Below are 11,253 nucleotides of genomic sequence, written 5' to 3'. Positions count from 1 at the left end.
CTTGAAAGACATAACAAAAGCTACTTGCCCATAATTCATTCATAGAGATATTTTATCAAACATTTGTAGGGCATAAGCTTGTACATATACTATCATATCATGATTTCATCATTTAATTCACATGGACTTTCTATCAAACACTTGGGGATCACAACTTAATGCACATAATCATGGATGACATATAAACATTGCAAATACAATGCCTAAACTTGCAAATTCATGGGTTTTAACATGCAATTCATATAATTCCTCATAAACAATATTCTAATTTTATGAATCTTGTAATAATCATGGATTGAAAACCCAATTAATGTCATAGGTATGTAGACAATCAATTTAGAACATAGGAATTCATAATCCCATAAACTTGTAGTTTTAAAAAGAAATTATTGGACTCTATGGGTGAAAGGTACTTATATATGAACACCTAACATACCTGAATTAATAAGTTCTTGGAGTTATTAGTGAGTTTCTTGAGCTTTGTTCTTGATTTCTTGAGAGCTAGGGTTTGCTAATTGAGAGAGAATGATTTCTTTCTTGAGATAAGAGAGCAAATAATGAGATATTAGGCTATTTAAGGCTTTAATCCCATGTTTAGGCTGACTAGAAAGAGGGAACAAGACCTAAAAGCCCTTAGAATTTAAAACTCAGAATTAACTAAAAATTTCAATTTAGCATGCTGGCGCGATGAGGTGCTATCGCATCGTGTCACTATAATTTGACAACTGTGACTAGAAATCTTGGCGCGATGCGATAGAATCGTGTTGCTTCACTGCATGGGACTCTGGCCCTTGGCGCGACGCGCCATGATCGTGGAGCAATAGTGGAAATTGACAAGTAGGAAATTATTTGGTAGTGCGATGCATTGGTATCTCATTGGCTTACTAAAAATTGACAATTGCCATTTGGACTACCTTCTCGACCTGCTGAAGTACCAGGTGGTACCCTGTTTCACTATAATGGCTCTAACTCTTCACTCGGGTATCGGATTTGGGCGAATTTTATATCATTGGAAAGCTAACTGAATTTTCTATGCATTGGCAATCTCTAAACTGAAAAATACTGAGTATTTCAAATTTTTTTTGTATGATTACTCATGGACTGAGAGTTAATTTAAGCTTGGAAAATACGAGGTATTACCATCATCCAAGGCTTGATGCCATTAATTTGTATTTCTCTCAGCTGGTCCCATAAGGTTTTCCTGTCTACCATGGTGTGAAGTCTATCAAAAAATGTGGCTAATCAGCTAAAGTTGTAGTTTCTATCATTAGTTTGACAATAAATCATTTGTGTTGTATCTTTCAAAGGTAGGATTGTCACACTTCTTAGTTTCTAGCATACGCATAACCTACCATTTCTTCATACTCATAGTTTGTGTAAATAGCCCTTCCTGCACTGAACTTTAGTTGCACCCTCTACATATTATATTTCTTTATTCTTTTCTCTATAATCTCTATCATATCTATTTTATTTATAAATATAAAGACATTTATCTCATTCTATTTATAGGTCTTGTTCATCCCCCTAATGTTTCATAATGCTATTCTTATTTAGGGGGTCACCAAGAGGAGTGATCCCTTTAATACCCTATATACCCTGCTGCCAGTGTTGCTAGGATTGTCCTGTATAGTTATCTGGCCAACCCTATTCGGTGCAGCTATTCTTGCTTGGTCCTGATCATCAAAATCCTCAGAGTAGCATTCATTCTCTTACAAGGATTTTAAGGTCTAATTTCTTACTCATTTCTACCTCAACTTTCTATTTTCCTTTGTTCACTGCTGGTTTTGGTTGATCATGTCTTGGGATATCCCTCTTGTACTTCCATTCTAACATCTCTTTTTTCTTTTTTCTTTGTATAAGTTTTGTGGTTTTGGTTGGTCATATCTTGGGATATCCCTCTTGTACTTCTATTCTAACCTCTCTCTGTTCTTTCTTATTTGTATAAGTTTTGCAAGTTCCTTAAATGTATCAACCTTTAAGGGAAATCTTCAGCATAATAGCCAAAGTGGCAGCATTCAAAATAGAATTTCGGCATCCATTAATAATCAATTAGCTACTTTAGCATCTCACCAGATGGTCATTCTATATGTATCTACTTAAGAAAAAGTTGGGTGATGTCCATCTCAATTAACATCTTGGCATAAGATATTCCATCACTACGAGCTGTGAGCTTATTAGTGTAAATGAGTGTGCCTAAATAGCTTTTAATATGCTCAAGGTTTTCCTGAGTTCAATACTGCAATGGAAATCTAGAGAGTTGGACCCATAGGGGAATAATATCCATGTATTCCTTCCTTATCTGAAAAGCAGGTTCCCACCCAAATCATTTGTCTATTATGAAACGTATAAGGGTCAATGTTAGTAATAGCTATCTTATCCTCTATTTATTCAAATTTAAAGATGAAGTAGTAATCATTATGAAATATACCTTTGGGGTTTTGACATTAGACCACACACCATAGATGAAGTTCAATATCTCTTTAAAGTCAGGGCTTTATCCTATAATTACCTATTACAGTTATTTCCTAGACTTTGCACTATTATTGAATATCAAACGGGTTGAGCTTAACAATCTCAACCCCATATTCTATCTTTGGGGTATAGAAATTATGTTGAATACCTTATTGAGTTGCTCTATTCCCTCAAACTAATCCATAAAAAAAGATAAGTTTCCTTTCCATAACGATTAAATCCTCTACTACCTCCATTGTTGTTTTCACCGGTGCAATTATTTTAGTGGGTGTTTGTGTGACTATCATCGATTATGCTTTCTTTTGTGCTTGTGAATGTGTGTTTGGGTTTTATTTTCTTCCCATAAATTAGGCTATATTTACTAGCGAGAGTCGTTAAGGAACCCTCGATTCAGGTGTAACCACTAGAGAATCACTAGTCTTCATCATAAGTTTTTTTGCTATTAGTAGAGGTTGTTTTCTCCGGCTGTCCATATGGAAGTGCACATTAGCAAACTTACTTAACTAGCGCCTTCAGAGCTCCCTTTCTTATCATGCGCCTCTTTCCAGGGTAGTTTATAATTTATGCATTAATTTTATAATAATAGTTGTAATAAAGTTTGGTTATAACTATTTAATAAAGAATTCCACGTATCTTATTTAAGGGTGGTAAAGGATTCTCCTATCTAGGAGGATAAGAATAGGCGCCCTTAGAATCCAATTATTTGGGTCATGACAAAAAAATTCCAAATAAAAAAAGAATTATAATGACCTTAGTTTTGAAATTTTCTAAGAACTATGTGCTTTAGCCATTTTACCCCTCTCTGACATGTAGATATTGAACTTCGGGGATGATTGGCATAGTTCTTCAGGCGATTGGTAATGAGTTGTACAAGTTTGGGGTTTTAGATGCTTTAGAAGCCATATAGTTCATTTTTGGTCAATCTTGATGTTCTTAGCATTAGATAGCAAAATAGACTATGCCAACAGATCTGGAGTATAGAATTTAGGTTGATAGGAAGGTTGAATCAATTTTGGGACATTATATCTCATTTTGTTCCTTTATTTGAAAAATAGTAAAATAGGGTCTCGAGGGTTTCTTTTGTGAAAATGACTTTTTTTGATAATCCGACCTTTCTATTAGTCTGTAATGTCAAAACTAGACTAATAGCATATATAGTTTGTCTCGGTGGAATTCAATAAATCCTCAGGGCCCATTCAAAGGTTGGTAAGATTGCACCAAAATCAGAATCAGCTGATATCTGCAGATGCTTAAGTAGACAAGGTTTTCATAAGTGCCAACCACTTTAGAGGCCCAAGACCGCTTAAGCAATAGCCACTTTAGTGACCAGGTGGTGCTTAAGCGGTATGTGCTTTAACCGATAGTTGCATAAGTAGCCACTTAGTCACTTAAGAGACAACTGTTGTATATAACCCTTTTTTTTTCCTGAGCTCTCTCTAATTTTGGACCTTTAAACTTTGGGAAGGAGATTTTCAATGGTTTCAATGTTGATTTTTTTGTGGATAACTTTTAAACTCATAATCCCAATATTTCCCATTGATTTTATCTTCAAAAAGACCTTTACATCATGATTTGAAACAAAAAAATAGGGGTCTTACTAGTAAGGTTTAAAAAGGGATTTTCTTTATATTGGACCTCAATTTTTAACCTATTTTTTGGTGGGTTTCTCCTATATCCTGCCATAACCTTGAAAAATGTGTTTAAAAAATAAAATTCCAATTTTATTCCTTTCGTTTTCAAACCCAATTTTTGTACTCATTTTGATCCTAGCTCGATTATAGGTAATATAGTATTGTTAACTTTCTTTTAATGAGTAGATGTTATATTTGGTTGTTGTTGTTTGTGCTGTGATGCTTGCAAGGAGAAGGCTCGATGTTGAAGCACTTTATACTAGGATTTTGTTGTTTTGTGGTAGGTTACTCTTTAATTTCTTTCCAACTGATCTCGGTAGTTAATGAATGAGTAAAACATGCTATGGGTTGGGGAAAATAAACTATTTATATTGTTGTGTGCATGTGTGGGAACTTATATATTTTTGTTATTGACTCCTGATATGTGTTGCCCGTATGGGGACTTTATCTGACATCATTGGCCTTATGTATGCATCTAAGTGCCTTTAATTTAAGATATGATGCCTATACAGGGACTTATTTTGCTAATTTAGTCCTTATTTGAGCATTGATTGCTTTTATCATGATAAAATGCCTGAGTTAGGGGTTGATATGATATTAATGATGTATTGTATGCATATTTTTTCAGATGGTACCTAATTGGAGTTGATAATCATGAATTATGGACATAATAAGTTGATTTCTGAGCTTAGTTGTATATATCCCATATTGGATGGATTGGATATCATCATTTGAGTTAATTGTGAGAATACATCCTCATTCCATACGTATATATTTGTGAGATACTGGAGCCACTAAGAAATACTATTTTTGAAAAAAAAATAATTTTATGAAACCCTCTCTGTGAACATGAGTCGGAGAGAAGAGTTGAGATTGAGATATGAGATATAGTATATGGTTTACGAACCCCAGATGGGAGCCTAATAGCTGTGAGCTCGTTGTGTGTATACAAAAATTCATGCGATGACTTTTAGCATTCATTCCATCTATATTGTATTACATACATAGCTTCCTCACATTTCTTAGTTTCCTTGAATCGTGAGAGGTTTTTGTGTATTTTCTCCTTTATACTTGTTTTGTTACTGCTTTATTACTTATATATGTTAGAACTGTTAGTGGAGATATTGTGAGCTACCATTTGGAAGTTTTTGGTTTGCAAGTAATAGGCTTTTAGTAACTTTACTTATTTTATTTCCTAATTTTCTCAGCCGGTCTATAATACGTACTGAGTACAATTGGAACATACTCACTCCTATTGTTCCCTTCTGGTATTTAGTGTAGATTTTTTAATCTCATTCTATCTTAGTTATGTCTCTATTTGAGTCAGAGATGGATCTTGTACTTTCAATTTTGGATATGTACTTAGATTGCTCTTATATTATAGTATTAGGTTTCGGGTGGTTTATGTTTTTTTTAAACTTCCATGTATTATGTGTATATTCTATGATTGGCCCAACTTTATTCTATAGGTCTCACTGAGTTTATGTTATTATAATTTTTGTTCCTTTTATTAGTTTGGGTGATCATCTTACTTATCAAGTATAGGCCGCGACAAGTGCCATCATGACATAGTTTTTGTACATGTCAAATTGGTATCAAAGAAGCCAGGTCCATTGGTCTCATATGTGTAAGAGCAGGATATCTAGTAGAGTCTCGCGGATCAATATGTAGATGTTTGTATCTATCTTTCAGAGACTATAAGACGTCTTTATGAAAACTTCTATGTTTGGATTCCTTATTTTATGGGTTATTCATACCCTATGCTTTATATTATGTTTCATTCTTTTCTATGCAGATGGTGAGGTTTAAATCTCATGAGGATAAGGATGATGAGCGGTGCTGAGGATGAAGCTCAAACTAGAGGGCAGGGTAGGGGTTATGGATGGACCAGAGGTAGCGGATGGGAGTGATGAGCTACCTCAATCATATATAGTGCTAGGGGGATCTCCACTGAGCCCAAGGTTGAGGTTGAAGGAGATACAGGCTAGCTCAGTGTAACGACCTAATTCCATAGGTCATGATGGCACCTACTACAACCCGTCAGTAAGTAAGCCAATTCATAGTCTGGAATCGGTAGGAATAGACTACTAAGAGAAATTAAAAGGAACAATAGAATAAATATAATAAAGGGTGTAATATATAAGACGACCCCATGACTTAGTGAAGTTAGTACAAGAGCTTCTAATAAAATAAGAATACAAAGTAAAATACTGAATAGATATACATATACAACCCATCTCTAAATAAAACATAGAGATAAGTCTAATCAATGTGAGAGAGAGTAGTAATATCCAAATGCTAGGAGTTTACCCAAAATCTTCAATCCATAACTGCACGATGTAAACATCAATGATAAGAACTCATACTATGTTTTGCAGCTTGCAAATGTGTAGTATGAGTACCAAACATGTGATACTCAGCAAGAAACTACCAACAGAGCTCCAAATATAATGGAAATATAGATAACATTCAAGCAGGAATGTAAACTATAGGCAACTATCCAAGAAGCTATTGTAATAAAGCTGGAGAGGAGATAAGGATAAACTATCCTATTCTAGCTGTATTCAAGAACCAATGTACTCTACCACATATCACTAGCCAATATACTAGTAAAGTACAGAATAAGGATATATAGTGATATACAAGGCCAAGGAATACATATACAATATGAATAAACAAAGGAAGAGAGGGATATATGGTAATACTAGCTATACATATGGGTATACGATGCTAACTCAAAGGCAATGACGTAAGGTAGCCAACCTAACCTCATTAGATAATCCTAAAAAAGTATGAAAGCTAATACTAGCATGATCAGGGCCTATAATCAAGTTTCTAACCACGAATACATTATTTGTGATGTAAGTCAACATAAAAGGAAAAGGAATCATAATCATAACTCCAATCTGAGTATTAGTTCATAATAAACTAGTCACAAAACAATAATAACAACAATAAAATAATTGGATAGTAAGAAAAATAATATCAAACTAGGGGACTGTAAACCTGATAGGATAAATCAATATTCAGCAAACAACAGTCATAGCCTATACCTATGAAACCCCCATAAGGCTGATAGAAATAAAAACTAAAGTGCATAATAGGGATGGCCAATGTATATGCTTGAATGAATGTAATGTAGATCTATAATACCATAATAGATCTAAGTTCCATAATGTACCCAGTGTATACACCTCGTCTAACTCAATGGATCACAAAGGCAGGACCCATAATGACCTCTCTTCTTTGACATAATAGCTCATGGATTAAAGGGCCCTTAGGAGATTCAAGAATATCTGCATACATTGACTTAGTCTAGATCCAATATTTCCAATAGTCCTCATTCTACTCCATCAAGTATCATATATATATATGCACAAACTCAAACCATTGCTAAAAAAATATAAGTCTGTAAATACATTATCTGGGATCAAATTCAAGACTAAATCTTCGTAATAGAGTAAAACAGATTGGAATCTCTCACGACCAAAGTAAATGGTAGTAGTAAAAGAGTGGATAATCATAGACCAAAATCAATCTAGATCAAATTTCCAAAATATAATTTTTAGTTCCAAATTCTTACAAATCATTAACAAAGGTAGTATGATTCCCCTTTTATAAAAGAACCCATTTTAAGAGTGAAAAGTGGGAATGAATCACTTTTTAAAAAATTGTCGTAGAATTATGATTCTAGTTGGAATCGTACCACTAAGTGAGCATGAATGCACCCGAATCGATGCATGCCATCACTAGTATCCAAATAGTATGCACGTCCAAGACCTTATAGACTAAAGTCTCATCCTTTATAAGGAAAAAATACTCACCTGGAGTCCAACTAATGTCGTAACCTCATCCTTGAGCCTATAGTATATAGCTAGATTAAAGGTATACAATTAACTAGGGAAAACCATGATCTAATTCACTAAGATAAGTAATAAACCTTATATTAAAGGGTCCTTAGCACTAACTATGATCATCATGCTAGTAATCTAGGGCAATAGGAACCTATAGCCATAACAAGTGCTCCATATTAGGGGTAGATTCTCCTTTTATCCTCAAACTATTAAATTAAGCTAAGTCATGGTGTTCTACCCATAATTATAACCTAACATCCTACATAACATACTCTATATGACATACTATCTCATGAAGAAGAGTAGACTAAAGCCTACCTCGATACCGAATCGCAAATCCTTGAAATATCCATAAATCATTCGCCTGAGCTCTACAATCCTAAAATACCACCATGATATCAAAATAATAATCTGTAACACCCCATATTCAAGTAAGTGTATTGGCGTATTCAAGTACGTGTATTGGTCTTATTTATATGGAATTAATTTTTTTTTATTTATACCGAAATTTATCCGTCGATGGTTTATGTGAAGGTTATTGAATAAGATTTCCAACGGTATAAAGATTTCCAAAAACGGATAGGTTTCGGATATAATTGAGCATGTTCGAAACTATAAAATGGTGGCCGGGATATTTGGGAATAGTAAATATGTAGGAAAATTTCCAGCACACAAACTACTGAGGCCAGCCGAATTTTTGGGTAAACTTCGAACGATCATAACTCCCTTAATATAATGAACTGGGAGAGCTGAGACCTATGAAAAGAAATATATTTGAGTCTTATTTCCAATTCAATTGGTTTCATCCAAATCCAACATCTTAGTAAGGATTTATACTCATTTTACTTCAGCCTATCAAAACAAATTTTTAGGGTCAACTTCAAACGACCATAACTCCTTGTACAGGACGAACTGGGTGACCTACTTTATATGAAATGAAAGCTCTTTGAATTATCCTTCCAACGATATCAATTTCACCCAAATATGATATCGGATCAAAGAGTTAAGGCCAATCTACTTTAGCTTATCAAAACAGTCCACCAAGGGACAGATTTGACATTATTTAAATTTTAAAGGCATTTTGGTCATTTTCTATTATATTATGGATGGGAATATATGTATATATACATGTATAAGAGTTCAAAAATCATTTTCACCATCAATCATTGAGAAATAACAAACCCTAGCCAAATTTGACCTTTAAATTACTTTTGATTCAACCGTAGAAATTCCAAAGTAATCCAATAACTGTGTTTGTCATCTTGAGAGCTTCGAACGGCACCTATTATTTGTACAAATAGGATTGCATAATCAAGAGGTGAATTCTAAGGTATGAATATTGTTTGCCTTTATTCTTTTCCATATGTATATGTGTGATAGAGGATTATATGTATTGGTTGTTATTGAAAGGTGACGGAAATAGGGTTATGGGCTATTTTGCATGGTTTGGTTGTATTGAATTATCGAAGGTGGATATGGTAATTGAGTTATGGAAGGTGGATATGGTGATATACTATTGAATTTCTGAATATTTATGTCTATGGCTCAATTTGGTTTAATGGATTGGTTGGAAGGATAAATGAATCCAAACTTCATATTGGAGGATATTGTATGAATATGCATGGCATGCGAATGTAATTGGAGTATAAGAGGGTTAAAGTGACACCCTTTATGGTGTAATTAAGGCTTACTATTTAACCATTAGTTTGGTGAATTCAAATAATTGAATTGTGACGTTTGGTTGTTAATACTAGATTGCTATATATGTTCATTGTAGATAAGTAATTCGAAAAGATAGGAAGTCCATTTGGGACTATTATTGAAGGTTGACAGTCAGGTATGGAAATCATACTCTATAACATATATTTGGCATGAAAGTGAACAATTATTCCATTAAGAAAGTTTCCAAAGTTATTCAATAACAAGTGATACATAATCGTTTTGTATGATGTCCTACGTTACCAATGAACTTGTTTCCACCCTACAAGATGTCAAGACATTCAAATACTTACTTGTTTTCCAAATCTTATATGTTTATTGCACTAATGAATGTCAAAAGGTATTCGGTTACACAAACAAGACCCATGTGCTATTAATGACTGCAAAACATTTCATTGATATACCAATAAGTTCCTACTTCATTGTTAAGGCATTGATGACTCCAAAAAACTTGATTGATGTGCCAATGAGTTTTTACTTCATCGTTATTGCATTGATGGTCTATTTATATGTCTCTTATTGATGTATCATTATTTCAAAGTATCAAAAAATACGGTGGCAACTAAAATAACAATCTCAAAGATTAATTGAACTAAGTGATGGAAGTTCTCTCTTATCGGGTGGTATCCCAGGGGCATAAGCCTATCATGGGTCGATCCCTATTTATGTGTTTATGGGTGGTATCCCAGGGGTATAAGCCTATCATGGGTCAATCCCAGTTGATATGTACTAGAGGTAGCCTAATGTCATAGTACAGTAGAGTAATGATTACAAAGATGATAAGAACGAAGGTAAAGTGATTGAATAATATAATGTACAGGTTGTCACAAGTTCTAGTAAGTGTGGTCCACTTCTATTATGATTTATTCACTTGTTTCTGATTTTAATTGAGCTCCTATATCATATGTGATTATCTAATACTTTACATACTCAGTACATATTTTGTACTGACGTTCCCCATGGGGGACCCGCATTTTATGCTGTAGGTACAGGTATCTCAGCTCATACACCACACAAGTAGGAGCCAGGATATCCAGCTTCTTTTGGCGAGCTTCAGTTTGCTTCGAGGCTTTCCGTGTCATATCCAGTCACTTTTGGTATTGTATAGAAGTTATTTATATGACGGGGTGTGTCCCCCACCTTTGTTAAACTCTGTGCATTGTCTAGAGGCTTTGTAGACCTAATGTACAGTCAAGGTAGTGTTTTCTTAATAGACGTGATGGCTCCAACGGCCAAGTATTGTATATACATATATATGTGTGCTCGAGCTTATACAAGTGATTATTTCCTTTTATATGTGATATGATGCTGTCCGAATTTTGGGTTGTCATAGAGGTGTGCATGGGAAGTATAAGGTTATGAGCTGGTTCTCCCGGTCCTCCTTGGTTACGGGTGCCATTCCTCCCCAATAGGATTTGAGGCGTGACAATAGTGGTATCAAAGAAGTTCGTCCTAGTGAGTCTACAAAGCCGTGTCTACGTAGAGTCTTGTTTATTTGTGTGTCGTACATCACATCTATAAACAGGAGGCTATGGACATTTAGGAATTGTTTCTTTTCTTCATGTCTTAGATCGTGT

The 11,253-nt window shown here is 34.4% G+C and overlaps 1 long non-coding RNA gene across 1 annotated transcript; it reads left to right on the top strand.

Moving 5' to 3' along the window:
- The first annotated feature begins 1,309 nt into the window (after positions 1-1,309).
- Positions 1,310-10,924, top strand: LOC124899692. Its single transcript, XR_007057056.1, has 3 exons — positions 1,310-1,725; positions 5,899-6,146; positions 10,663-10,924. It is a non-coding gene; the product is annotated as an uncharacterized LOC124899692 (long non-coding RNA).
- The last annotated feature ends 329 nt before the right edge of the window (positions 10,925-11,253 follow it).

This window comes from Capsicum annuum, chromosome 6, assembly GCF_002878395.1.
Source record: "Capsicum annuum cultivar UCD-10X-F1 chromosome 6, UCD10Xv1.1, whole genome shotgun sequence".
Taxonomy (NCBI): Eukaryota; Viridiplantae; Streptophyta; class Magnoliopsida; order Solanales; family Solanaceae; genus Capsicum; species Capsicum annuum.
The sequence above is the reverse complement of the archived record's forward strand: the minus strand, read 5'-3'. Positions and strand labels throughout refer to the sequence as shown.